This window comes from Helianthus annuus, chromosome 10 (assembly GCF_002127325.2).
Source record: "Helianthus annuus cultivar XRQ/B chromosome 10, HanXRQr2.0-SUNRISE, whole genome shotgun sequence".
Classification (NCBI taxonomy): Eukaryota; Viridiplantae; Streptophyta; class Magnoliopsida; order Asterales; family Asteraceae; genus Helianthus; species Helianthus annuus.
This window is the reverse complement of record NC_035442.2, coordinates 155402189-155408188: the sequence shown is the minus strand read 5'-3', so window position 1 is coordinate 155408188 and position 6000 is coordinate 155402189.

The window sequence follows — 6000 nt, the reverse complement described above, 5'->3', positions numbered from 1 at the left end:
TAACTAAGCAAAAACTTAACTAAGAAAGGTTAAGGGTGCTTACCAAAGTCCTATGCACGACTAGGGATGGCTTGGTTCTGCTTTGGAGCTCCAGAAGTCTTCACAAATGCAGATTGAAGTTGTGAACATAATGTTGCACATGAAGGCCTTATATAGTGCTTATAAGTCACTAGATTGTTGACAACTAAGGCTACATTTGATCATTGATCATCAACAAGTGTCCCTAAGGGCTCCAAGGCATGCAGGGGGCGCCCGTGCTGCATCATTAATGGATCTAAGTCGGTTACAAGGGCTATGGCAGACAAGAATCCAATAAAATCGGACCAGACAGGCCCTCGCGTGACGCTAAGACCCCCCCCCCCTTGGGCCTTGCGTCGCGCTAAGCCCTTCTGCACCAAATCTTCAATTTTCTGATTTTTACGCTTTGGTCCTTGGCTCTTCAAACTTTGAATAGGCATCATTTTCTTGCACTTTGAGCCCTCCAAATTGATGTTTAGGGGCTTCAAGACATATACCCATTTTGTTAAGTCCCCGGTTAACTTTATTGTTACCCGAAAAGTCCTAACTTTCAACGTTGACGCTTTAATCCCTCGTATACGAATTTGATCACAACTTGCTCATACGATAACGAAACTTTATGAAATTTATATCGTGCATTCTAGTGAGCATAATTAACCGTTACAAAGCCCCGGGTTTGTCAAAAGGTCACTCAGAGGTATAACTTAAACATGTTGACACATTTGACCCCTGTAGTTTGTAATTCCTCACTTTCTTCCACATTTCGTTCTGTATGATCCATGATTCATTCGTTTGAAGGTACGAGCATCATTTAGGGTTACTGTACAGTATATTTATCCCTCGTTGACATTTTGAACCCTCGGATTCACATACTTTCTATGTTTGTCAACGTTAGTCCTTATTTAGTATCTATATCCACGTGTAAACTTATGACACGTGTCAATACATTATAGAACGCAAAATTTCGAGGTGTTACACATTCCCCAAGGAGTTCCATAAGGTCCTTCGGGATGGAGGGCGTTGTAGTTTGTCGCTGCTTCTAGGTATGGGTCGACATCAATATAGTTGTAGTGAGTGTGAGCTGGCTGCTCAAATGGGTTATATGTCGTGGAACCGGCGTATGTAGGTATTGGGTTATCATAACCAAATGGTGGCGGAGGTGGTGCAACTGGTGCAGAATTTGCCTCTTGAACTGGGTACGAAGGTCCACCCATTTGTGGGTCTTCATGCAGTGGCGGATAATGACTGCCACTGGAGTGTCGAGGGGTGCTAAAGTGAAAATCTCCTCTTCGTGCGGATATCCGCGCGCCTGTTCTCTTACACCTTGGTGGTTCTGGAGGTGCTTGATGAACTAGCGGCGGTGGAGGCAGTGGCGTGACTGCCACGAAACGTGAATCCTCGGAGGGATCCTGCTGTTGTTGTTGCTTGTGAGGTGAAGAATGGTGAGAGGGTGTAAAGTACCACTCACACTGGTTGAACCTTGCTTGATAAATGTCTGGACCCTGATAGGGTGTTCCGTGGAAGGATGATCCATCAGAGATCTCGATAGGATGGTTGGGGGTACCTCTTGCAGGCTCGACGGGGTCCGTGTCCTCGTCCATGTCCATTGCATTGTCTTCTGAGAAATGGTCCTCCGGTCCAAGAGGGTTAAAACCCACTGGTTCTTGGATAAAGTTTGCCGGGTTGAACCGGCCCTGAAAGACAGGAGTGGGGTCGCCGAAGGAACGGTGCGAAACGGAACGCTGGAGAGGTATGAATGAAGGTTGAGGGTTATCGGGCTCGTTTTCCGAGTTCGGCCCAAAAGAGTGACGGTAAGAAGGTGTTGAACTGTGAGAGATAGACCATCTAGCGGGCTCAAAAAGGTTCATCCTGTTTCTCTGAGGATCGGCACTCATTGTGCTGGAAGGAGCTCGCATGTGAGAAGGCCCGGCCTCGTGATCGTTGTGGGTAGTGATTGGCCCTTTGCCTCTTCCTCCTCTTCTGGTTCTAGGTGGCATATTCCTGATTAAACAATTGAAATCAACAACAAACAATAAAGGACAAACTAAAGCAACAATTCGAATTCATCCTAAGTTCTTGTCTAGACTCGAGTATGTGCAATTGTGTCATTGAGATTAAACACATAAGGATAGTGTTTAATTCACTCAACGTTGGCTCTGATACCAACCTGTCACACCCCGATATTTACACGTTTCACCGGTGGGCCCGATGGGGGATTATCATGACGTAGTTGGTAACATTATAGTCAAGCAACACAATATTTAAATGCACAGCGGAAGCAAAAGATAGATAAATTTCAACCGAATATAATTGTAATATCAAGTATCACAAACAGTTGAAAATAATCCACAAGGGGATAAAAAAAAATAGGAAACATTGTTCAACAGTTTTGACATCCAAGCTTGCGAGACTTATTGAGGACGCTAGGAGAAAGCCAGCCTAGTTCGCGTAGTACCTGCACTTAACCTTTTTGGGAAAGTACGTCAGTTTACACTGGTAAATACATTCAACCGACTCTTTTTGAAAAGTTTAATAAAATTGATTTGAATGCACGTGGCACAAACTTTTATAACTTGGGATAATTATTTTGAATATAATACTTGTAAACGAATTACATGTTCCTTATGCGTTCAGTAGCCCGATCCGTAGACCGGGTTAAAGATCAATAGACACACCACATTATTTATTCATTTATGCACTGACGGGTGTACGCCTACACCCCATGCTCAGGTCGTGGCCATCTCGTAAGATGATGCCAAGGATATCCGGGGCATGGTCATTAACCCCCCAAAGGCTTTAAGCAAACAAAACATTTCAAAACAAAGCATATCAATGATTTAATCTCTATTCGATCAAAGAATCAATGCTGGACCAAGCGGTATTTTATATACCGTACCCCAAGCCCGTATAAGGGAAATTAAGTTAAAAGTATTTACCTTTGCAAGTATCAATCACAAAATAGCAAGTGTGTGTAGCTTTTACCGGGTCTCCTATTCTGGAACGAAGGTTTAATATAACCTATTAGAATCCTAACGGGTCTTTAATTGAGCCTAAACTTAGACCGGTTAGTTTTAACGAAAGATACGGCTCGAACACACGATTAGGCGAAGACTGGAATACAATGTGTTTTAGTCCCGACAAGTTTAAAGACTTGTATAATATGGATAAACTAAACACCTTCTGGATTTTGAGATAAAAACGATGAGGTTTGACCCGTTTCGGCTAATTTATGTAAACTAGTTACATAAACCGAACCGAACGCGCAGAAAGCGTAACGGGTAACCATGAGAGTCACTTACAGGTTTCCTAAGTTAATATGCCCTAAATATGTTGTGATATCAGTAGGATACCTTCCATTATGCCCAGAACGAGTTTAATCTCAATATAAGCCCCGTAGGGGTATTTTGGTCATTTTAAAGATTATAAAAGCGATTAATTAAACTCCTGTGATTCGGGTCTGAATAAATCAGTAAAATAACTTATTTTAGCAGGGTAAATCAGTTGGTGTTAAGTCTTATCTGACAAAATGGTTTTAAAGCTATACTAGGCGTTTAATACGCGTAAAAAGCCATTTTAAGCGATTTCCGGGTTAAACAAGAAATCTGAGTTTTCTTATCAGGTTACATAGTTCAAAATACTTTATTTATTATATAAAATCAGTAGCAATTGGATTTATGTCAAAATACTATGTAGAACTTGTTTTATGCTCGAAAAGGGTATAATCGACATTTACCGAATCAATACCATAACCTTAGGTTATGAGCAGGTTAAAAATAATTAAAAATCTTTAAAAATCTCAAAATATTATATTACATCAGTGTGTAAAAGGTTTGGTGTCGAAATTGGGTTTTGGATAGGCTTTATGCTAAGAGCGCCGTTTAATTAACAAAAGTTCCTTAATTGCGCTATTTAGCATAACTCCTATTCTGGACCTCAAACCGTTATGAAATTTTAGGGACATGTTTATAAATCAGTAACAAAGATTTTTGCTCTCTCACATTCCCAAAATTCTCGTTTTATGATCAAAAGGGCATTATGGTCAACTTTTAAGCATTTAACGGAAATGTGCAAACGACTCGGACAATCAACGAACCAGTCACAGAGGGTTATACTATCAAGTAACCTGGTCCTAAGGAAGTCCTAAGGCATTTCTAAACTTCTACTAAAACGGGTCAGAACTGAAGTCAAAGCAAAAGTCAAAGTTTTGCGACTTTCGGTTCCGAACCGGGTCTAAACAGAAAATTATCGGATCAAACAAGCTTAGACCAGTTCTTATACTTATTACCAAGTTATATGAGTGATAAAATAGGTTACATGCCTTCTACATTGTTAATTATGTGTTAATTCAAAAATTAAGCTCCTGTTGACTTTTTTTCTAAGCAACTTTGACCCGACATTTGATCTAGTTAGAGTGGGAATCAGAGGGTTCCCTTTCAAGGGTTTAAAGCCCACATGATTGCCAACTTATAACTACCTTTGATTCGACTAATCACTGGACCATTAAAGATTAATCGTTAAGTCAACCGTTAATTACGACGGTTTGACTTTTAAGCTAAAACTAAGTAAAAACTCAACTAAGAAGGGTTAAGCATACTTACTGAAGTCCTATGCATGATTAGGAAGGCTTAGGATCAGCTCTTAAGCTCAAGGAAGCTCCAGAAATGCAGAAGAAAAGAGTGAACACAATGTTGCAACTCATTGGCCTTTTATAGTGTTCTTGATTGCATAAGATCGTGATAAGCAAGGCTAGCATGGATCCCAGATCATTACAAGTGTTTCCTAGTGCCTAGGAACAGTTAGGGGTTGCCCATAAGAGTGAAAATATCGTTTTAAGTCGGTTAAAACGTTTATAACAGCCAACAACCAACTTGCTGTCGCTGGGCACTCCTTACGGACCGTAAGGCAGGACCTTTATGGTCCGTAAGCCTTTGCCAGAAGGAAAAAAAATTAACCTTTCCAGCTTTGAACAGGCAACTTGCATGATGTGATTTTGAGCCTGAATTTGACAGTATGAGGCCTTTTAACCCATGCTTGATCAGTTGTCTACCCAATCTTGTAGAATTATTGGTTTGAATCATTACTAGAAATTATATACGAAAGCTTATCTAGCATTATTTCATAGGATCCATTCTAGCAAATCTTGGAATCCATTATTAATAGAAAATCACCGGATTTAAAGGTATACTTAGATGTTTATTAATCATGTTAGGGTTTTGGGATTTATAATAAAGTCGTTCAGAGGTATAAATTAACATGTCGACATGTTTAAAAATCCTGCCATACATCTTTAACTAAATCCGGGTTTTATAATGCTTTTTGTCGTACATGACACGTGTCGTTATTTCATTTGACGTGAATTTTCGAGGTGTTACAAAATAAAGATATTATATTATTATTTTAAAAATATAGCTTTCAGTTTATATTTTACCACCTGGTTTGCCGGCCTAACCTATATCGACAAGCTACCCAAACTGATTAACATGTAATTGATATCATCTTTGCAGATCGTTGTTGATGGTATTTGGAAGGTATGACCTGAAGCTGGTGGTCCGATCCAGTTTCGTATTCCTCCTACAATCACATAAGACACGTTTAACTTGGAGATGCTTGATCAGGGTCAAAACTGGTTGGACCATTGCAAGCGTGTTTCTATAATTATTGATAACTCACTTAGTCGTGTTCACACACTTGTCCAAATCTTTTGCTGTGATATCGAATGATATAATGAGAACTTTGAAGGATTACAACATCCAGGTATTAATCTAAAATATCTGTCAAATTATGTGATATGCTTTGAAGGGTGTTTTAGTAATTATGTACACTTTCTCTAACAGATCCCATGCTAGCTCTTTACTATGAAAAAAAAGATTGTGAAATCGAGGGCCCATGTGGTTTACGAAATTACCCATGCTCTCAAGATGCTCATTACCAACATTTCCTTAGCATATCTTTTTTTCCCTCTTTACCAACCCTGCATTTCAT